Below are 22989 nucleotides of genomic sequence, written 5' to 3'. Positions count from 1 at the left end.
TTTACGGTACACTCACTGACAGATTACGGTGCGTGTCCAGCTCGCGCACAGCAAAACGTGCACGGCCACAGCGGGCGCCAATATTGAGTATACGTACGGCGTGATTGGTAACGCCAATATAGATTTGTAAATGTATTTTCTTTATTACTCTAACCTGTACTGCTTGGTTTTCATGACATCGGTGGGCAGAGAGATTAACAATACTGTTTTATTAATCTATGTGTTGTACTGGGAAGCATCATATTTAAAGGCAATTGAATTTACTAGCAAAAAACTCCGTTGAGTTTCGTGGTGAAGTCAGGCAGCTTGTTATAGTCTGCTTTTTATAATGTTTCTGGTTTGTATGCTGCGGATTTAACAGAAATGCGTTATGAATAAAATATTACTCATCTTTTTAATACTAGTATGATTACAACTCCAATTAACGTGTATTTGTTACCCAGCTTTCGAGATCTTAGCTGAATATCAAAAGTACTAAAAGAATAGGTTTCAAAGAATTTTTCTGTTGAAAATCAGATTTGCGAGTGTATTATTAAACTGTCAATTAAAAAGCAGGCTACAATCGCAGTCTTCAAAGGCAAATAATCTTTCTAGCAGTTGTGCGGCGTGCGGCAGAAAATAAAAAATAAAATAAAACAAATAAGCAGTCGATTTTGCTCAGACATGATTTTTTTTTTTCAGTTCCTACATTGTTCTCAAACCTCAGTCTCCAGTTTCCACAGAACTTAAGCGGAGAAACCTGCCGCGCGCTCTAAATCATGTTTATATAAATAGCCGCAGAGCGAGTCTATATATTTCTTTACGCGTAATGACTGATTGGGGTCCGATGTGGGACAATCAGAGTGAATAAGCGCTGTGTGTCTAAGACACGAGCGGCGGCACCGCCCGCTCCACGGTGGCAGACATCGCGAACATAACGGTGCGTCACCCGTCCGCTCGTGAACTCTACTAACCGCTCGCGATCACAGCCTGCGTTTCAACTCATTTATGGACGAGCGTTCGCGGAAAGTCCGTTTCCCGCGGCTCTTTCTCGCTCTTCTGCTCTTTGGCCCATCCCCGTACGCGAGGAGGTGTGAGCGGTCATGTAGGGGCTCGGGATCGCGCAACGAGCGAATAAGCGCGCGTCCGCCCCAGCTCACAACTGTGTCAAAGTGGATCGGCGCGGAGCGCAGTGAGTGTGAGAGGCGGAGGAGCCCGTCACACACCGGCACATACACTGGGACGCACCGTGCGAGGACTCGATGCCCAGGTGCTAAGAGAAGGTAAACTCCCCTCTTTTTACTCTGGTACTGCTTCTTCTTGAGCTCTCGATGATGCCAGGTTACAGACATCGCTTGCAATGATGAAAACTTTCTATTTTTTAATTCGACACAGTGTAATATGCGTCTTAGTGCGGACTGTCGGCGGCTGTGAAGGTGACTCGCAGGTGGAAGGAGGACAGAAGAAGGAGCGGCAGTTTGGGGGGATGGACCGGCACTGTGTGTGTGTGTAAATAACGGGCACGTTAGTTAGGGCAATAAGTGTGTGCACAAAACGGACACGTCGGGGTAAAAAGTGTGCGTAAAAACGGGCACGACTTCGTCGGGGCAAAAAGTGTGTGTAAATAACGGGGGTGTCAGGTCCATAGAGCATCCATTTACACCGTATGCTCCTGCTGTGTCCCACGACTCGAGCACACGTCCACCGTGGGACAAAAAGTTGTTGATCGCCCCATAAAATTATCGCTCCGACGGAATGAGAGTGTGCGCGCGCGCGCACTTTACAGTCACATCTGTTTCCCGTTCGCATCATTTGTTGCTCTTCTTGTGTTTTTGCGCGTCGTCTCCATGTGGAGCGGCGTTGGGAGGAGAGCGCGTTTTACATCTTACCTGTATTAACACGCTGAGAGCTGCTCCTTTAATTTTTATTGGGAAATGTGTCGCATTTAAAAAAAAAAAGAAAAAAAATACCATATGATGCAGGACAACAAGGGGTCAGGCGCCTGGGAGAGGTTCGCGTTAGATCATTTCAACACAACAGTATCTCAGAGCGTGAAAATTACTGATGTTCATCGTGCTGAACACTTCATCAAGTCACTTGAGGTTGCATTGTGATGTTTTGGAAGGATGCTAAGTGCTCCAGAAAAAAAATGTGCGCACCTGAATATATTGTTCGCTGAGAGATGTTGTTCTAAGAGATTTATTTTGTTTTTCGCGCTTTTGAACACGCAGGCTCTTTGTTATATAAATGCGTTCATTGAAGGGTCGGCCAGAACCCGCGACGTCTCTTCAAGAATTGGACATTTTATAATTGTAAATCCACGCTTTAATTAAACAGTTATGAAGACTCGCGTACATCAATGAAATAATGTTTCACTCGAGCGGTGCTGTAGACAACTTGCAAAAAACAGTGTTACGTGTTGCACGCGGCCGTTTCTGGGCTCGACTGCGGCCGCCCATAGGGGGCAGTGTGGAGCAGCGCGCAGTCCCAGCTCCCGGTGACACGTCCAGCATCAGTGATTTCCCCTGTTACTCTGGTTATTACTGTATCTCTTAGTGGTGTTTTTGTTCTTCGTACACAGTTTGTGTAAAACAGCAATCAGTGAGGCTACTACGAATGATTTGGAAATAAAGCACACTGGACATTTATTATCAACTGCAGAAGTCTATTTTTAAGATGCTTCTGGAACTTTTAAAATGTAATATTTTTCTGTTTCTGCTTGTGTATGTGGCTTATTGTTATTCATATCTGTAGTCATGTCATGGTAACACTACGTAGAGTTCGTTGGAAGTCGCTTTGGAGAAAAGCATCTGCTAAATGAATACATGTAAATGTCTGCCAGGGGCAGCTGATAGTTAGTGATTTGAATCCCACCTACAGCTGTGGTACCCTTGAGCAAGGTACTTACCTTAAATTGCTCCAATAAAATTACCCAGCTGTATAAATGGGTAAATAATTGCAAATAGTTTAACACTGGAAGGTAACTTAATATTATATTATATTATATTATATTATATATGTGGGGGTGCGGTGGCGCAGTGGGTTGGACTGCAGTCCTGCTCTCCAGTGGGTCTGGGGTTTGAGTCCCGCTTGGGGTGCCTTGCGACAGACTGGCGTCCTGTCCTGGGTGTGTCCCCTCCCCCTCCGGCCTTACGCCCTGAGTTACCGGGTAGGCTCTGGTTCCCCGCAACCCCGTATGGGACAAGTGGTTCTGAAAGTGTGTGTGTGTGTGTGTGTGTGTGTGTGTGTGTGTGTGTGTGTATTATACATTGGATTAATTTTTCGGTAAAGGGTGATATTTTGTCACATCATATAAGGCGAGATTAACCATACTGTCCTCAACAAGTCCATCTTTTTCTTTTATGACTTCCATACAGACATCAGGCCCTCAAACCCAAACTGCCTGGTCTTGAGTGCATGGCAACATACCTGCTGTAGAAGCAAAAACCAGCTGCTTCCCAGCACTGCCGCTGAGCAGTGAGCTCTTGATGTAACCCTACGTGTACAGGTGGTCCTCCTTTTTCAGTGGAGTTCCATCGCAACAGCCTTGTCATTAATGAAAAATCCCCTTGTGCTGTATTGTATCCCTAAGGAAATATAAAAAAATAACTTGCATGAATGCTAGATTAGGGCTTTGGTATGTTTTTCTCACAAATTTCATTAATCAGTTACTTTTAATAATATAAATGCAATTTTATTAGACAAATTAATAAATAGTATAATGAATTAAAAATTAATAATAGTATACGCTGCAGTGATTGGCGTTCCATCCAGGGTGTGACCCCCCTCAGCGTCGAGGCTTGTGTTTCCGGGATAGGCTCTTGTTCACCGTGGCCCCCCTCAGGACAAGTCATTATTGGAATTGGATGGATGTCCATCAGAGAAAGCACTTCAGAACTGGAAAGTAACTCACCTGAAAATTCATTTTCTTGCATTCTGCAAACATTTTTGAAGGCGCTTTATGCTTTGTGTTTCATGCTGGAGGAAAAACAGGGTCGATACCGGAGGCCCAGTGCGCAAGGCCAGTCAAGGTTACACCCTAAATGAACTTGCATTTGTGACCGATGACACTTGGATGATGTCTCTAGTATGACTCACCTCTGCTATATGCTTTGTGTCTCCTGTTTCCCTGAAGCCATACATGGAAAAATTTTATTAACCACAGACATTAATTTCATCTGTAATAAATTAAATGCACAGAGACTGTTCATTTATTTGTACATATGCATTATTGATTTACCATTTGTAGCACTCAGTGTCTCGTCTGTCTGTTTAAAGCTAATGCTTTTGATTGACAGCAGGTAAATTGTTAATCAGTTTTTTATTTTGCCCCAAAGGAAATATAAAGAAATGTCAGTGGCATCTGCTTTTTGAAAAGCAGCAAGTTTGTTTTTGTTTTTGCTGTGTTTAGTTGGATAGCAATGAAGAGGAATCGATGCATCTTGCTCGTCGTTCTCTGGGTGACTAATTGAGACACGGGGTTTCTATCCAGCTGGGACAGCACTTGCACAGATAGAGCTGCTTGTGCACCATGGGGGTAAAATGTGTTTTGGAGGTGATATTATGGCACCTCTGTGCCGCTGTTCAGTGTTGTCTGGTTCATTTACCACAGTCCCTGGAGCAGCTGCAGTATCCATCACAGGTGTGGGATCACTACCTCTCCAGAGTAACACTTTAAATGAAGCCTGGATGAAACCATCCACTTGTGTGTTGATTAGTTGCTAAATTGTTACAACGAATGTCTTCTATTGCATTAATATTCAAATGTCCTGATTCACAGTATGTTCAGTTTAAGTGTTTTCGTGGTTGGAGATGTTAAGCAGTCTTCCTAGTTCAGGTCTTTAATGAACTTAGGAGTGCTCTCGTTCGCTCCAGGACCATGAACCCCCATTGCCAAGGCTCTTTAAAAGCAACAAAAGCTTACTCAGGAAACCTGTCGTTTTTTTCTGTCGCATCCATAGTAACGGAGGAGGTGAGGGAGCTGCAAAGTCAGGGCCTGTGTGATTATGAGCCGAAATAATTTCACTCTATGAATGCATGTGATAATGAATGAAATAATGAGCTGGTCCTCCTCATCATAGTTTCATGATGCATTGCAAAGCTGTATTCAACAAATAATTTCACACTCTAATCAGATGGCTGTCACGTCCACGCCCACAACACAAGCAACAACACCTGACTCCGCACTAGCTCATGAGTAATCGCTCGCCCTATAAAGACTCTCTTCAGCTCCCGTACCGTTGGGGAATCTCGTTTGGGACAACCGCCCTTCCTCGTGTTACTACACTCTTGCTCTGTCCACGATCTCCGGTTTTTTGACTCCTTGCTTCGTTCTCCGACCACGTCCATGGATCCTCGTTCCTGTCCTGTTCGCCGATCAACCGACCCTTCGCCTGTCCCTGGTTTTGAGACCTTGCCCCTTCCCTCAACGTCTAACGAGTAGTGCTGCACTTGGGTTCAGCCATCTCGGCTCCCTGTGTTCCGCGTGATAATGGCACGTTTCATGCTAGTGGGGGGCCCCTAACCTGTCCATACCTTTGATGCATAATAAATGGAAAAAACTGTATGTGTCATTTCTGCAAAGGAGTAGTGGCCATACAAGAGTCCTTTTGAAAGCAAATAAAAATATGAGTAGGTCACGTTAAATAACCCTAGAAATTAATTGTGAACGTCAACCTCACGTATAATTGTATGTAATGTAATGCAGAGAGGTTGGAGTCATGATTCTGCACATATTGCAAATTGTTTTTTGTTAAGCTATCACTCTGATGTTCCTTCATTACACATTTTTATACATGATCCGGAATTTTTCTATGTGTCAGTAACTTTTTACAAACAAGGAAAAAATAATTATGATGAGAAATACTGCTAGTCTTTGTGTCTGATGGTTCATTTTGTGGTCAAGTTTACCATTGTTTCTTTTACAAATAATTATTTAACCTAAATATTGATGCATGTTGATGAACTCTCATAGTTTTACCATTCCAAGGACATTGATGGTGGTAATGGCTGAGATTAGGGTTATCCAGCTCCATCACTAAATCTTTTAGTGGTTTCATTCATTCTAACCAGCTACCCTGACTCACATAGTTTGGTTATATTTTATCCACTGGTACTGTATATTTGTTCTGCGATGGACTGGCATCCCACACAGGATGTACCCTCGAGTCTTACTCTCCATGGTTCTGGAACAGGCTGCTGACCCCTGTGACCCTAAACAAGACAAGCGGTTGTTGAAAATGGATGACTGGATGTATATACAGTATGTTCATACAGTATTGTACCAGCGACCACTAGGCAACGAGGGGTAAATGTTCAAATGTGAGGGTTTATTGCTGTGCTTGGTCCTTGGTTGAGGGAGGGGGCGGTTTGGTGTCGGGGCTGCATATGTGATTGGGGTGGGGTTATGTTGGTGTCTCTCCTACTCTCTCTCGCTCTCTTGTGGCTGCTGTCTCTCTCTGGTCCTGGGGTGCCGATCCTGCTACTGTTAGAAGAGGAGTTAAATAAGGTCAATGATTAGGAACAGGAGGGTGTCATTCCTTCCTCCTCAAATCCCCTCCCTCCTGCCGCATGGGCATGCCACAAGTATATATAATGTTTCTTCCTCAGTGGAGTCCGGAGTTTTTAGCAGGACAGCTGAAGGCAAAGTCTTGAAGAAGTTAGAAATTGTTTGACGTCTGTTGTCTAGATGGTGGCAGCTTTGTCTTCTCTTGCTCTTACAAGCCTAGCTTTTCAGCATCATGGTCTGTATGAGGGTGGGCCTCCTCTGCAGTGCTCTTATGAAGCTTTGATTCATTTATTTCCATGCTTTGCTCCTCTACATATTACACATCGCACAGGCTTGAGGCAGAAGGCCTACATCACCCGAAATGGTTAGCATAAAATTTTTGCAAGACAACATGATGTATTTATTCATCTAGCTGACACTTTTCTCCAGAGTAACTTACACTGTTAAGGTTACAATTATTCACCCATTTTTACAGCTGGGTAGTTCTACTGGAGTAGTTTACAGTAAGTACCTTGCTCCAGGGTACTACAGCTGGAGATTGAACCTGTAACTGCTGGAGCCAAAGGCAGTAGCTCTAACCACTACATTACCAACTGCCCCATGGTAATATGGGCGATGCTTTCAAAACATAAAGTTGCTGAGATTTTTATTTTATGCATGCTGCTGGTCTGCCATCTGCTTCCGTTTGCACCCGTTTTCTAATGATCTCAGTTGTAACGGGATCCTCCGATGTCAATAATGCAGTGAAGGGGTCACTGGTCATACTGTTAACAGACTGTGACTGTGAGTGGAAGCTGCCTTATGAATTTGTTGTTCAAATTCTGGTTTCGTGTGATCCTGCTGAGCACCCTTGAATCACAAAAAGTCCTTTCTACACAGATGGTAATAAAATTTTCTTGAGGGTAGCTGCGGGCCCCGGCATTTCCATGATGGCAAGTGATGCTTTAACAGGGTTGTGCAGTAAGCCAAAGACAATTCGCCACACCTCTCTAGCCACGCTGCTGAGAATGGGGACATGTTTGAGGTGTTTATTCAGCATTCTCTTGCGTACTTCCTAATATACTAGCCCTGAAAGAGATTTAACATTGTGTCTTTGGGTGCCAGGGACGTGGACTCAGCAAATACCCAACAGCGTAATCGACCGATTTCCAAGTGCTCCACATTCGAACCATGCTGCAGTCATAAATTCTCTCTCCCGGTGCTTTACTTATCAATAATCCTTATTTGTTATATTTTCTTACTATAGTACTGATCTATAGCTTTGGATTAAAGTATTCACAGCAAAAAAAGTGAAGGCAATTTGTTATTATTTATCAATATTTAGCTGATGCCTCTGTACAAGGTACCTTACAATGTTAGTTTTGTATATTAACCCACTAACAACTGTTCAAGATTTTAAGGAGGAATGTGGTGTATGGTGGACCAGCTCAGGGTAAGTACCTTGTTTATGGCTACAGGAAGCTAGAAATTCCTGTAGAACTGGAAACTATCAGCTCTAAGCCATTCTTTAGAAGGAAACAGCACCGACCGCCATGCCACCTGCTACATGAATAGCCACTTTGCAGCAGCCACTGGGAGCTTTAATGCTTCGGTAAATCCTCACAGGGTAAATATCAACAATTTGCCATTAGTGTTTCACTTTACCGTTGATTTCTAAGTGCACTGTGACTTTGCTGAAGAGCAAAGGTATAAGGAACGTGTTTCGATGTTGGGAGCATTTAAAAAAGAATCTTTCGTAGATGCATGGCTCAATGGTGCTATAGTTTATTGTGTCGCGTTACACACTACCATTTGTCGCAAAATACTGTGTGTGTAGGCACGTGATTCCTTCCTGCATGGTCAGTTGAGCTCAGGTGATCACAACCCAGTTGGCAGATTGGGGCCTCTGTGTGTCCATTGCCCATGTGTTCAGTATGTGTTTCCAATAGAGCACCTGGTTGTAACACCATCATCAGAACTCATAGTCTTGGTTCATTGGTTATAGTGTGAGAAGTCCATGTATGTTGAATTTCTTTAAGGTTTTTTCCAGTTCTGTTGTTTGTTAAAAGGCACTTGTGGCTTTATTTAGCCCGCCATGAAAGGAAGGGCTTTGGTTGGGCTAATTATTAGCAAAATGTGGCAAATATTCAAACAGACTATAAGATTGGTTGAGAAAGTGGTTGGAGGGTTGGCAAAAAGTGCGCAGCGTTTGTTCTGAGTGTGCCGAGCAGTTTGGGTTTGGTGAAGGCTGGGAGAAAGCGGTCTGCGGTGCAAAGCCTTGCTTGCTGATTCTCCACAGGTTTTTGGTGCCCATGTGATTGTGCCAAGGGGCTTGCAGTTTGAGACACATGGATCAGGAATTCCTGTTTGAGTTTAATGTTTTTGCTAAATATAGGTGTGGATGAAGATGGCAGGATCTGAGTAGCACATTTATTTATAATTTTGTTAATTATTCTCTTAAGTGTATTATTGACATCAAATGTATTTATTTATTTATTTTTACAGTCATACACAGCACTGTAATGGTCCTCTATAGAACACTGGGAGGCAGCTGAGGCCCGCCTCCTTGGACTTCATCTTGCAATGGGTATTCATTATGTAGCGTTGAGGCATTCCAGTTGGCTGGTCCAGTAATGGGTCTCATGTTCTGAGATGTCGAAGGATACCTCAAAACATTTGTGCAGAAGGACCTGATGGAGAGTAGGATTCCACAAATCTCATCTGCCTTCATCAGCAGCTTGGCATCCAGGAAAGCCCATTAACCATGACCCTTCTGAATGCATTCATTGTTGTCTTCAGAGTCTTCCAGGTTGTGCTGAACCTGACCGTGGAAAGGATCTAAACAATGCAGAAAAACATCTTGCTTGGTTGCAGATCTTAAAAAAGGGCAACCTTAAGCTTTAAATGACTTCACACATCATGAAGATCCTACATGTACAAGAAAGGCTGGTCTTGGTACATGTCAAACCCTTGGTCTTCACCAACTAGAACCTGGTGGGAGTGGACAATGCTGTAATCGATCTCACTTGACAGACAGATGCATTTCAGTGGGATTCAGGCTGTGCCCACCATGGTGTTCCAGATCAATCCTTTGTTCCCTAATTTCAGAGTCAGACCCAGGTCAATGCACTTGATTTCAAACATTGCCTTGCTCCCAACATGGTTGATCTCCACATATTGTGATAGATGTACTTCTGACTTTTTAAACCTTTCTAATCACGTATGAACCGAATTTATCTTGGGTCCTTAAAGCTTGGCTTCCTTGACAGAGCAAACGGAGTGTCTTCCTACAGCAGGGCAAGGTCTACAGTCCAGGGATCATGCTTGACAACACCCAACCAAATCTTGTTTCTTCACCAGACACCACTTTATCATCAAATTTCTATTCAAACAGTTGTGGAACTTTTTAAATAATAATCTTTGACTGCATCTTAAGTGAAACTCTTATCTGATGTACATCATAAGTGTCATTATTGTAATGTAAAGGTATCTTTGAGCATGATATTTAAGGACATTCCCTGATGCTGCTTCCTGCATACAGGTTGTATTGCACAGGAGGTCCTGTTTCTGTTTCAAGTGAGCTCCAACCATGGAAACACAAGCACATGTGGTGCTGCGTGTCCAAATGCGGACGAAAAGAGTGATATTCTCTAAAACAGAGTGAATATACATATGTGGACTATGCAAAGAAAGAAGGTACCAAGGTAAGACGAGGAATACAGAGCGAAGAGGGGCGCTGAGTGTTGTAGTAAGGGAAACTGACTGAGTACACAGAAACATGACTTAGACTGGGCAGGGACTCAGGACTGGGACAAGATAGGAGCTGTCTGAAGAAGACAGGACTGGAGTTCTGGAGTGGAACATAAACACATTGTGAACAGGACTTTGGAAGCGTGCGAGTAGACACGGGACGAGAACTGCTATGAGATCGCTGGGAAATGCAGTTCAGAACCAAAAAGAATCGACAACTAGATGCATGTCCATCAGTCCTTTGATGGTGCTGGGGATTTGGCATTTTTTTGGATTCAGATATGCCTGATGTGGCTGAATGGCGCCGGGGGAGATGCCTGCTACTTTCATCCCGAGTCTGATTTTCAGGGATCATGACACTGACTTTGAGGAGGACATGACACTGGCGCTGTGTGCTTCCATGTCGGCTTTCACCCAGAAAATTGAGCTCTGGCTCTAATTAACGAATGGAATGGACAGCTATTCATAGCTGGGCTGGCAATTAGCCTCCTGTGATTCGCCACAGTGCTTCACTTGTTTGTTCGCCCACTACTGAGACGGGAACTTGTGGACAATATCAACTGAGAACCAATTCAGAAAGCCCATTGGAAGGATAAAAAAAACTCAGGTCCTTTTTTCCTCCTCCTCTTCATCATCATCACAACCATCAGATAAATAATACAACTGCCATGCATCACCATTTGATTAATACTTTTATTAATTTAGCTGAACCTGTGGTACCCTCATTTCACTTATTTTCACTCACACCTTTTCCTGGTCAGCGTCATGGTGCTCTGAAGCCTATCTCAGAGTCCCTGGGTGCAAGGTTTGGGATACTCCAGGGATGGGACGTTAATCCATCATAAAGTCTACCTTCAATTATTAAGTGGTGCAATTTGGAGAAGGTACCTTGCTCAAGGGTTCTACAAGAGTCGGCAGGTTTAAACCTGCAAACCTTTGGATCTAGCAGCAACAGTTCTTAACACTATGCTAAGCAATTTTCGTCAGAACTACAACATGAGTGTAGCTCCATTTAATCTAATAAAGACTTTCATTTCAAATGTAATGTGCTGTTGAACCCTGCAGTAATCTCTGGAGTCAGGTTGAGGCCCATGAGTAATTTCAGCAACAGATGAACAGGAACCTGCAGCAGAACGAAACAGCATATTTCTTTCTCAGCTACTGGCAGTGATATCCAACATCACTCCTCTGAGGGTGCATCCTTTGGGTAACCATGTGGCAGTCACACTACTTACATTACTAAGTGCATCCGCTGAAGCCGTTGGAAGGGCAGGATGTGGCCCTGTGGCCAGCAATGCTCACAATATTTTATATTGTAACCAAAAGTTCTTAAAACGCATATGGTAAAACCAAGAGAGCACTGGCACTACAGGATCATAGGCTGCTTAGAAATAAAATGTCCTCATGTTCCCATCCTAGTAAAGATGTACAATTTCTGAACAAGTCCTGATTGTAGTGACAATAACTGACTTTTTTAGCCTGGGGGCACATTGATTCTACAGTGCATCCGTTCATGGTTGGTAAATCCAGCTCAATGAGTGGATCTCTACTGAAACACTAAAATTACTTAAACAATTCAAGAGTTTCTCTCCCAGTTTACCTTTCTGTCAGGGGTCATGCCTGGCGAGGTGGGTGGCGATGAGTAACCTTTTGAGGGGCCGCTAATGTCCGTGAGACACGCAGATCCCGGTGTGATAGTGATTAATGCCCTGTGGGCGGAGCCAGGCTCTTTCTCATTAAATGGTACTCTACAGCTATCAGTGTTGGCTGCTTGGGTACAGGTGCTGTCAGTGTGAATGTGTGCATGCTGCTATGGCACCTTGCTGCCAACCGGATTTACAGATGTGGTGTCCCTCAGTAGAACTGAGCCTCTGCACAGCTGTCCTCCCTGGGGAATAAGACTGTGCAGTGCAGCACACTGATGTGTGACTATTTCAGACTCCTGACTGCTAGTGCAAGTTTCTTGTTTGCTTTTTTTTTATCTGGAGGTATGATTAAGGGATTTTTTTAACTTCTGTAATATGCCATGCAAAATTTCTGCAAATATTTTAATTATTGTGCATGTTTTCTTTCAGCTCCTGGGCCGCATTCAGACTCGGGTGTAACTCTGTCTCGATTGGCGAAGTTCTGGATGCTCTCCTTTTCTTTTCTCTCGTTTCCTCCTACAGTCCAGAGATATGTGTCCAAGGTGGGCTGGAAATTCTAAATTGCCTGTAGTGTGTGTGTGTGTGTGTGTGTGTGTGTGTGCGCGTGTGTGTGCGCACGTGCGCAACTTTTATGTTGATATGCTGTATAGCTAAGTGAATGACTGCAGGTAGTTTCCTGGAGTGTGTCTAAAATTGTGAGTCACTTCTGCTAAAGAGCAGGGGGGGCGCGGGGGCAGGGTGGCACAGTGAGTTTGGGCGGGTCGTGCTCTGTGGTGGATCTGGGGCTCGAGTTCTGCATGGGGTGCCTTGTGATGGACTGGTGTCCTGCCCGGGGTGTGTCCCCTCCCTCTCCAGCCTTGCGCCCTGTGCTGCTGGGTTGGGTTCCGGCTTGCCGCGACCCTGCTTGGGACAAGTGGCTTCAGCCGCTGTGTGTGTGTGTGTGTGTGTGTGTGTGTGTGTGTGTGTGTGTGTGTGTGTGTGTGTGTGTGTTCTGCTAAAGGAATCAGCAACATACTGCATTGTGATAATTGTTCATTGCTTTGGAGAGAAGCATCTGCTAAATATTCAAAAATCAACGTGGACCTGTTATCATATGTAACCAAGTATTGACATTGCCGTGGACTAGGTGGGCACTTTAGGGTGAGTTGAGGTTAATGCTCCAGAAATGGCAGATTTTTCTCTCCATCTTTCTTTGACTACAGGGATGTTGCTGTTATTCCCTCTCAGTGAAGCATCCCTGTGCACATGACAGGCAGGGAGCTTCCCAGAACGTGACTGTTCTTGGCTGCGCTGCACTGATTTATTCCGTAGTTGGTATGCAGAGGCGCAAAGCCGGCAGTACTTAATGAGCAAAACGCTCCTATAAAAGCCATGAGGCACTCCATCTGCATGTCAAAGATAGAAGCTGACCTCTGTCTCCTGTCCCAACATAACATTTCCATGTGTGATAGGAGTCTGATTTCCTGAAAATGCTGTAACGACTAGCATTTGCTGGCAAGTGGAATTCTGCGCTTTGCGAGTGTGGCAAGATTAATGTTTGCTGCTCACTTTGGGCTCGACACTCGCCCTGTGACGGGTTCCATTTGTTTCTTCTTCTGCGTTAATTAACCATGATTCTATGATCTGCCCTCAGCGTCCTGTAACCGGTCTGCTTCCGCATGAAGCTGCACGGGGTGCGAGTGCTGAGTGTGTGAATGCGTCCCTCAGGGCAGCCCTTTATACAAGGTCCTGCGGCTCTGCGCCGCCTACAGATCACTGCTCGTAAAGTGTCTGGGTGTGATGCCCTGAAAGTTCGTCTTTCTGGGGGTGGGACAGGGGCTCACCCCTGGCCAATCTCCATCTGCCGGAGTATGTTTTCCAGCTGGGGGTGTGACAGTGAAAGAGTAGTGTGTGTGCGTGTGTATGGTTTTCCATTTATGGTTTCACCGCCATCAGGGCCAGCTCTGTGGAGCCACTGGGGAGAGGATGGGGGTCTTGAGGAGGTTGTTGAACCCATGACCGCACCCAGGAGAAGGCCTGCATCACACTGGCACACTTGTTTACACAGACTTCACTTACTGGTTGTGTTCTAAAGCCGGTGTGTGTGTGCGTGCTGGTGAAACCTGCCCATCATCGCTGTAGAGCGCTGTGCAGGACACAAGAGGCCTTTCAGGCCACCTCCCAGTGTATGTGTTTGTGTGTGTTGGGCACTGTAGGCGCTTCCTCCCTGGAACTCCTTGGGTATGACTTCTTGATATTTACACTTTCTGGAATGTGGCTCGCACACAATATTACCTCCATGACAGCAGGTGGCCCTGCGTTCGTCAGGGAAAATTTGGCAACTTTGCCCCTTCCAGTCTCTTTTGAAGAGAAACAATACTGAGTTTTCTAGGTAAATCCAGATCTTTTTTGATGTATGGATCTGTACTTCTTATAGATGAGAGATTAGATTATATACAAACACAGAGTAGTTATCATTACTGGAGATGTTATAGATATAATAGATAAATTGTAGCTGTATAGATGATAGATAATATTTATTATACTTATAATTATATTCAGGGGGGTGTGGTGGCGCAGTGGGTTGGACCGGGTCCTGCTCTCTGGCGGGTCTGGGGTTCGAGTCCCGCTTGGGGTGCCTTGCGACGGACTGGCGTCCCGTCCTGGGTGCGTCCCCTCCCCCTCCAGCCTTCCGCCTTGAGTTGCCGGGTTAAGCTCCTGTTTCCCGCGACCCCGTATGGGACAAGCGGTTCTGAAAATGTGTGTGTGATAATTATATTCATTCCCTTCTGCATATGATGGGTTTAAGAAAAAATTAATCAGAGCTCCCCAGATGGCACAGTGTGGGACAGGGATATGTACAAAATTCAGTTTTTGTGTTTTACTGGTTGATGCTGGTAAATAATATAATCTAATATAAATGCTGAATACAAGTTTGGATTTATGTTTGTCGATGGCTCTGCGAAATTCACAGTGTAGGTTACGGACCGGTGCTGCTGTTGGCCCAAGTTCCTTTGTTTGCCTCTCGGTGGTGCAGCAGGTTTGGTTGGGTCGCTTGGGGTGCCTTGAGATGGACTGGTGTCCCGTCCTGGGTGTGTCCCCTCCCCCCTCTAGCCCTGCGCCCTGTGTTGCCGGGTTAAGGTCTGGCTCGCTCGACCCCACTTGGGACAAGCGGCTTCAGCCAGTGTGCATCTCTATGATGCTGTGCACGGAGTATGCAACCAGTGACTGTCACCTGTCAGTGGCCCCTGATCTGTCAGTGGCTCCCACTTGTCAAGGAGGAACTGGGTAACTGATGCCTATTGCTTGAAACTGAATCTACAGTAATGTCAGCGCACAGACACAATCATGAACGGCAGCCACTCTCTTCGTATAGAAAAGTATAGAAACTGTCACAGCTTTTACACTCTAATTATTGTGACACTGCTGGGCTTAAATGGGCTTTCATATTAAACCAAACCATGTTTCGGACTATTTAAACAGACACATAGGGCGTTTGAACACGATAAATAAACAGCCGTGCATTTATTAAAGAAGACGTTTCCACTCTGATCTCTGGCTTCCGTGGAGACGAAGGGAGTAGAAATTTGAATAGAATTGCTTTAATAAATTTGAGGCAGACGCCGAATTCGAAAGAAACAGATTAATAAAACAGACCAGTGCTATACAAATCAATAATACAACAAGAAAGAAAAGAACTGCTTCAAAAATCCAGTTTAAAAAAAAAAAAAACAAGTCTGTCTGCTAAATACCTTTTCACTACAGTTCACTTTTCCTGCACTGGTGTGTTTGTGTGCGTATGTGTGTGTTTGTTGCTTAAGCACTAAGCTGCCGTTGCTTTCTTGGGTGGACATCTGTCTCTTCTCTTTGCATTGCTGACTTGACCTTATTGCTTGAATTATACCTGCAAAAGCATGTCCGTTTTATAGTTCAATCTGATCATTTTGGGCAGCGTGTTTTTCTCTGGATGGAGAAGTGTTGCAGCGTGTGGCACTGGCATCTCACAACTCCTGGATTACGAGGAAATTGTGAATCTATGTTTGAATCCGGCTTCACGTCTGTGCACAGTTTGTAGGTTCTCCTTGTCTTTGTGCGCTTCCCCTCGAGAAAGCGTTCGTCTCTGGGGTAGCTGTGGGTGTTTAATTTTTGAGGCTAACAGACAGCTCTTTGTAACTGACTGCTTATAAGGCAACATCGCAGATGCAGCGCTCATTTTCGGTTTCAATTTTAGTTTATTTTTATGGTACACCCATTTCCAGAGAGTCATGCAGGTTACTCATAAATATGTATAATCAGAATAGTGGCAAATACGGTGATAGTCTATGGTTGGAAAAGTAACAGGCAGCTGGGGAAGGGGAGAAAAATAATTTGTCAAGATCCCAGCGCCTGCCTACATCTCCTGGACGTTCAAAATGTGTCTATAGCCAAAACACCAGTGCAAAGGGCAACACAGAGCTCGAGTTTATGTAGACAACAGTCAGGGTCCAAGTCCAGAGTGCTGATCCTCGGTCTCCTCTGGCTCCTTCCCATCGCCCTTGAAAGCTGCCCTCTTTTCAACACAGTGAGAGAAATCTCTCTGGATCCTAACTTAGTCAAGAACTACAGACCAGTCTCCCTCCTCATTTTTCTGTCAAAAACTCTGGAACGGGCAACCGTGATCAGCTGTCTGCATTGCTCATGCAGAATGATCTTCCTCCTCTTTCCACCTGGAGCTACAGACATTTCCTCGCGCATTGCCATCTGCCTTTTGAACGTCTCTGCCTGGATGTCTGATCACCACCTATAACTCAGCCTCTCCAAAACAGAGATCCTGCTGGTCTGTCTTCCTGTCCAGAACTCTCTATGAAGCTGGATAACTCACTGATTTTGCCTACCTCCCCTGGATAAGAGCTTGGAAGTAATGATTGACACAAGTGAGTCTTTCGCTCAACACATCAAAGCCACAACCGGGACCTGCAGATACATCCTGCATACAGAGAGAAGGTGCAGCAGCTAACAGACTCGTGTAGAGCCAACAACCTGTCCCTGAACGTGGACAAAACAAAAGAGATGGTTGTTGACTTCAGGAGAGCACGGAGTGACTACTTTCCGCTGAACATCGATAGATCCTCTGTGGAGATCAAGAGCACCAAGTTCCTTGGTGTTCACCTGGTGGAGAACCTCACCTGGCCCCTCAACACCAGCTCCATAGCCAAGAAAGCCCAGCAGCATCTCTACTGTCTGCAAAGATTGAGGAAAGCCAATTTCCCACTCCCATCCTCACCACAATCTACAGAAGGACTATCGAGAGCATTATGAGCAGCTGCATCACTGCCTGGTTTGGAAATTGCAAATCACAAGACCCTGCAGCAGATAGTGAGGACAGCTGAGAAGATCATCGGGGTCTCTTTCCCCTCCATCACGGACATTTACGCTGCACGCTGCATCCGCAAAACCACCAGCATTGTGAATAACCACACACACCCCTCACACAAACTCTTCACCCTCTTGCAATCTGGCAAAAGATAGCAAAGCATTCAGGCCCTCACTGCCAGACTGTGTAACAGTTTCTTCCCCCAAGCCATCAGACTCCTCAATACCCAGGGACTGGACTGACACCAACCCACACCAACCCACACACACAGTTAACTGAACACCATTCCACTCCCTTGGCAATTTTTTTTACACTCTTCTTTCTTAAATTGCTGCTAAAACCTAACTAGTATGTTTACATTTATAGCATTTATTGTATATTTATTGTTTATATTTATTATTATGTTTATATATATAAATAAATAAATATATACACATTTTCAGAACCGCTTGCCCCATACGGGGTCGCGGGGAACCGGAGCCTACCCAGCAACTCAGGGCGTAAGGCCGGAGGGGGAGGGGACACACCCAGGACGGGACGCCAGTCCGTCGCAAGGCACCCCAAGTGGGACTTGAACACCAGAGCCACCCCAGAGGAGGACCCGGTCCAACCCACTGCGCCACTGCGCTTAAATAAATATATATTTATTGTTTATTGTGTAGGTAGCTCTGAATTGTTTCTATGTAACACCATAGTCCTGGAGGAACATTGTTTCGTTTCACTGTGTGCTGTACCAGCTGTATATGTTGAAATGAAAATAAAGCCATGTTGATTTTGACTATAACAAATGCAGGAACCATCCCATCTCTCCTTGTCCAGGCCATGGTGATATCCCACCTGGACTACTGCAACTCTCTCGTGTGGCCTTCCGGCCTCTGCCATAAAACATCTCCAGCTGATACAGAACGCTGCTGCACAAGTTGTTTTTGACCTGCGTTGGCATGTATCACCACTCCTCGTTTCTCCACGTTGGTTTCCTACCAGATCTATTTCAAAACTCTGGTTACGGCTTACAAAACCATCAATGGATCTGCTCCCCGACGTCTACAAGACCTGATAATTCGCTACACCCCAACAGGACTGCTACGCTTCTCCACATCCGCCCACTTGGTGGTCCAATGCACAAAAAAGTCCAAAAGTATAAAGGTTTTCAGTTCTGGCTCCAGTATGGTGGGATGACCTTCCCCTCTCACTCAGAACTTCTGAATCTCTCTCTACTTTTAAGAAGGGTCTCAAAACTCACCTGTTTTAGACCCACTTCTCTACTGATCTCTTAAGAGCTTGATAGACATGTAAATGTTTATATTTAATCATTTTGTGTTTAGAAATTGTTGAATAATGGATAAACCTTCATGCAGCTACTTTGTATACTGGTTCATATGGTGGAAAGTGACAAATGAACTGTAGTTTAGAGTCACATGTCTGCATCCAACTCTCCTGTTTTCTCTGAGTTGTACATCAGTTTGGATAAAACTCTGCTAAATGAATTACACCACTTTTTTGAATTACTGCCACTTTTTGGAATATTATTACATCATCACTTTGATTTATGTGAAAGATCGGGCACCACATTTAGAAAGGTACAGATACCACCTAACAGTAAAGACCTCACACATAGTAAAAAGACCTTCACCTCCTGATGTCCAATTACAGCTGGAGGTAAAAATAGAAATTGGTACCCAGGAAACTCCACCCCATCTGAAATGGCAGTTAAAATATTTACTCAGTTTCCCCTAATTTTCTGTGTAAGCATTCATTCCAGAGCAAGGCCACAGCTCATCTTCTGCCAGATGAAGTCATCTGCTGCAACCTGCTGAGGTGGTACATTAGGGCTGAGGGAAGTCATTTAGTACAGCACCCTTCCGGCTTAGCTCAGAGCATACTGACATTTCCATTAAATAACTGGGCCTTTGAGAATATGAGATACAGGGTTTGAGATTATAGAAACTTTACAGCAGATGCAGTAGAGGAACATCCTTGGTTATGTAGAACTGGTCTCTGGTTACATCAACTATTTAGTAATAAAACTGAGTTTATACCAGTTTAGGACCAGGTTACTGACTAAAGCACTCTGCCATAAAGGACCTGAAACCCTTGATAGCGTACACGTTTACACATCCCACCTATTGTGTCACATGAGGTTAAGCAGTGTGTGGTTCAGACTGCTTTGATATGACCGGGTACATAATTGCATACTGTATCTGACTTCTCTTCCCTATGTAAATGAGTTGATTACTGCCATTTTGTGGGAAAATATATACATCATAGGTGTCTACAGTTTTTATTAAAGGGCTGAAAAAGAGCCATGGCATGGAAAAATCAATGCAAATTTAATGGTGGAAACACTGTCATTGATAGTAAAGAAGGGATGAAACGTGAGTTAACACTCCGTGACTAATCCTCATTTTGGCCAGAGTGGTTCTGTAGGCTAAGGCTCTCCAATTCTAGGGCCTCTTCAGGCCCAACAGCTTCTGAAGCTTATTTTATGTACTCTTGGCTCCTTAGATGCTACTGGAGGATGGCAAGCCACCACTTCCTTGCTCCAGGAATATGCAGACTGATGTTTTTCCTCCGTCCCTCTTAATCCCTGTGAGGCTGTTAGTTGTGCCCCAGACGGGGGCACAAGGGCTTCTTTAGCAATTAGATGCGGTGCAATGCAGCCTAAGAGAAGTGGAGGAGCGATACTTTTAATGTCTTAAAGTCTGTGGAAAGCCAAGCACGGAGGGTATTTGCTTTAATCTGTATAAGATTACCACGTATTTAGTGCTATTAGCCTCCAGTCTCCCCTCTGCCACCAGTCATCCAAGTGACTCAGACTAGGGTTAAATGAACCCTAAGACTAATTTGAATATTCATATATATTAATACACCTATGCTTTTCTTCAAAGTAGCTTCTATTACATTTACTTAGCAGACGCTTTTCTCCAAAGCGACTTCCAGGGAACTCTAGTGTTATGAGCCCACACACCTTATTCACCACAGTGACTTACACTGCTAGATACACTACTTACACTGGGTCACTCATCCATACATCAGTGGAACCCACTCTCTCTGTCACTCACACGCTATGGGGGAACCTGAACAGCATGTCTTTGGACTTACAGTGTTAAGCTATCTACAAGTATTTGCCAATTTCTATAGCTAAGTAATTCCACTGAACCAACTTTATGATAAACACCTGGTTCAGGGGTACTACAGCTGGCAGTAAGATTTGAACCTGCAATTTTAGGTGCAACAGCAGCAGCTCTACCCACTATGCTACAAACTGTGCCTTGGATGGAAAATAAAGACAAGGCAATGATAATTTTTAACCCACAAAAACGGCTACCGTACCTCCAAATTTTCCTCCAGTAGACGTTTCTACAAAATAATGGAAATACCACATGTCAAAGGATTTAGAAACAAGAATCACAAATACAAACTCAGCTCCACATGTCATATTAGGTTGAAAAACAATCACACATTTTTAAAGGTTTTTAAACCAGAATTTTAATATGTGGGTTTATAAAGCAACACTAAATCTCACTGAATTTGAAAAAAGGCCAAGTAGTTGGAGGCTGAATTGTTTGTGCACTAGTCACAAAAAATTATTTAAAATGGCAGGGAGAAGAGTGTCAAAAAATCACATTATTTTCTTAACTATTAACTTCTTTCCATGGCTGGATGGGTTTCCTCTTGGCTGTTCTGGTTTCCTTCCAGAGATCAAAAACACATCTTTCAGGTGAATTGGGTGTGTATGATTGCCCTGCAATGCAGTGGCCTCCTGTTCATGGTGTACCCTACCTCTTGACATTTGTGAGACAAGCTCTGGACTACTGTAACCATGCACTTGAAAGTGGTTATTAATGATGGATGGATTCTATCGTTCTTTTCTCCTTGGAATTTTTAATTTTTTTTAATTTTGTTTTTTCGTTAAGTTGTTCTTTCATAATTTTTAAGTTTATATTTATAGTAAATTTGCCTGAGAGTTCTAACTTATATATCTTGTTTATTATAAATGAGGAAAAGGGGGGCACGGTGGTGCAGTGGATTGGAGCGGGTCCTGCTCTTCAGTGGGTCTGGGGTTCGAATCCTGCTTGGGGTGCCTTGTGATGGACTGGCGTCCCATCCTGGGTGTGTCCCCTCCCCCTCTGGCCTTATGCCCTGTGTTGCCGGGTTAGGCTCTGGTTCCCCGTGACCCCATATGGGACAAGCGGTTCAGAAAGTGTGTGTGTGTGTATAAATGAGGATTTGGGATTGCTTTTGTTTTTTAAATTGTTTGGTTTTGTGGTAGAGGGATGTGGCAGTGCCACAGGCTTGGCTGGTGCCTGCTGTGTGGTGAGGCTGGGGTTTGAGCCCTTCTTGGGGTGCCTTGTAGCAGATTGGTGTCTTGTCCTCTCCCCCCCTTGGCTTTGCACCCTGTGTTGCTGGGTAGGTCCAGCTTACCGTGACAGGCACTTGTGGATGTTGGTTATTAGTTTTTCGATCCTTCTAGCTGGCCTTTTCTCAAAAACTGCAAAATCACCGAAGCACATAAAAATAGTTTGCATTTTTTCCTTTAAGCATTGTGACTGTGGTTAAGAATGCATGGATGTAAAGAGTTCTGCTCCTCAAATGTGGCATGTCAAGGACCCAACCTGCAATGAGCTATGTGATGCAGGCTGAGCACTTGGCAAGTGCTTTGGGTGTTCAGAGTACATCACATAACTCACTTGCTTCCATGCCCTCGAATTGATTCCTGAGAGGACAGGGGCTGGCAGTGTGATGTTAAAAATCAAGTAGTGCTCCATCCCCATCTCCAGTTTCGACACATTCACATCACTTGCATGCCTGGTAACAGCCCATTTACATGTGTAGCAACACAGTGTTTCACATGCATGCACAAAACTGGAGAAGGGTACACCAGGCAGCTGAGAGCGTGCACAACCCTCACAGCCAAGCATGAATCAAAGTACAGTCAAACTCTACAGGAAAACAACCTCGATACAATTAAATCCATACACACCGCCATGCACTGTTTCTACATAGCTGTCCCACACCTTCTTGCTGGCCACATCTCTGTAAAATTAAGATGGGAGTTTGGCTTTTTTTGTAAAGGTGTTTTAAGGTGTTTTGGCAGCAGTGTCAAAAAGTTTGGAATCTATTAAATTTGATGCTGGGCTGCTTATTATGACAACAGAAAAACATAACGGTTGAGCTGTTGTGTCTATGAACACCATCCTATTCAGTGGTTTTACATTTACTTATTTTCTCCAAAGCAACTTCCAATAGATACTATGTAGTGTTATGAGCCCACACACCTTATTCACCAAGGTGACTTACACTGCTAGATACACTGCTTACACTGAGTCACTCATCCATACATCAGTGGAACACACTCTCTCTGTCACCCACACACTATGAGTGAACCTGAACAGCATGTGTTTGGACTGTGGGAGGAAACCCACACAGACACAGGGAGAACATGCAAACTTCACACAGACTGAGTGGGGATCGAACCCACATCTTCTTCCAGATATGAACTACATACAGGAATTACTTGATTTATGAAATTAAAGTGTTCCTGAAAACGGTGCAAATACTGAAATTTCAGATACCAAAAGCCCACTTTCTATTATTTTATTTGGAAAAAATAATAAAGCGAAAACCCATCCACAACCTCCAACCCTGTCACGACCTCTGGGGACAATACTCCAGATGACCACAGGGGATGCCATTCTAGTTAAGTCTAAAAGTACATTTCATACATTGTACCTCATTGAGCACTCTTTAGAAAAGTGAGGTCTCGCCAAAAAGAACTGATTACGGAATCTTAT

General features: G+C 44.3%; 1 protein-coding gene across 1 annotated transcript in view; it reads left to right on the top strand.

Moving 5' to 3' along the window:
• The first annotated feature begins 998 nt into the window (after positions 1-998).
• Positions 999-22989, top strand: part of LOC108936421 (semaphorin-5B-like) — a 98215-nt gene continuing 76224 nt past the window's right edge. Inside the window, exon 1 of the mRNA XM_018755764.2 lies at positions 999-1262. The gene's annotated coding sequence lies outside the window, so the exon portion shown is untranslated. The remainder of the gene's footprint in view (positions 1263-22989) is intronic.

The sequence above is a fragment of the Scleropages formosus genome, chromosome 24, assembly GCF_900964775.1.
Source record: "Scleropages formosus chromosome 24, fSclFor1.1, whole genome shotgun sequence".
Lineage (NCBI taxonomy): Eukaryota > Metazoa > Chordata > Actinopteri > Osteoglossiformes > Osteoglossidae > Scleropages > Scleropages formosus.
The sequence above is the reverse complement of the archived record's forward strand: the minus strand, read 5'-3'. Positions and strand labels throughout refer to the sequence as shown.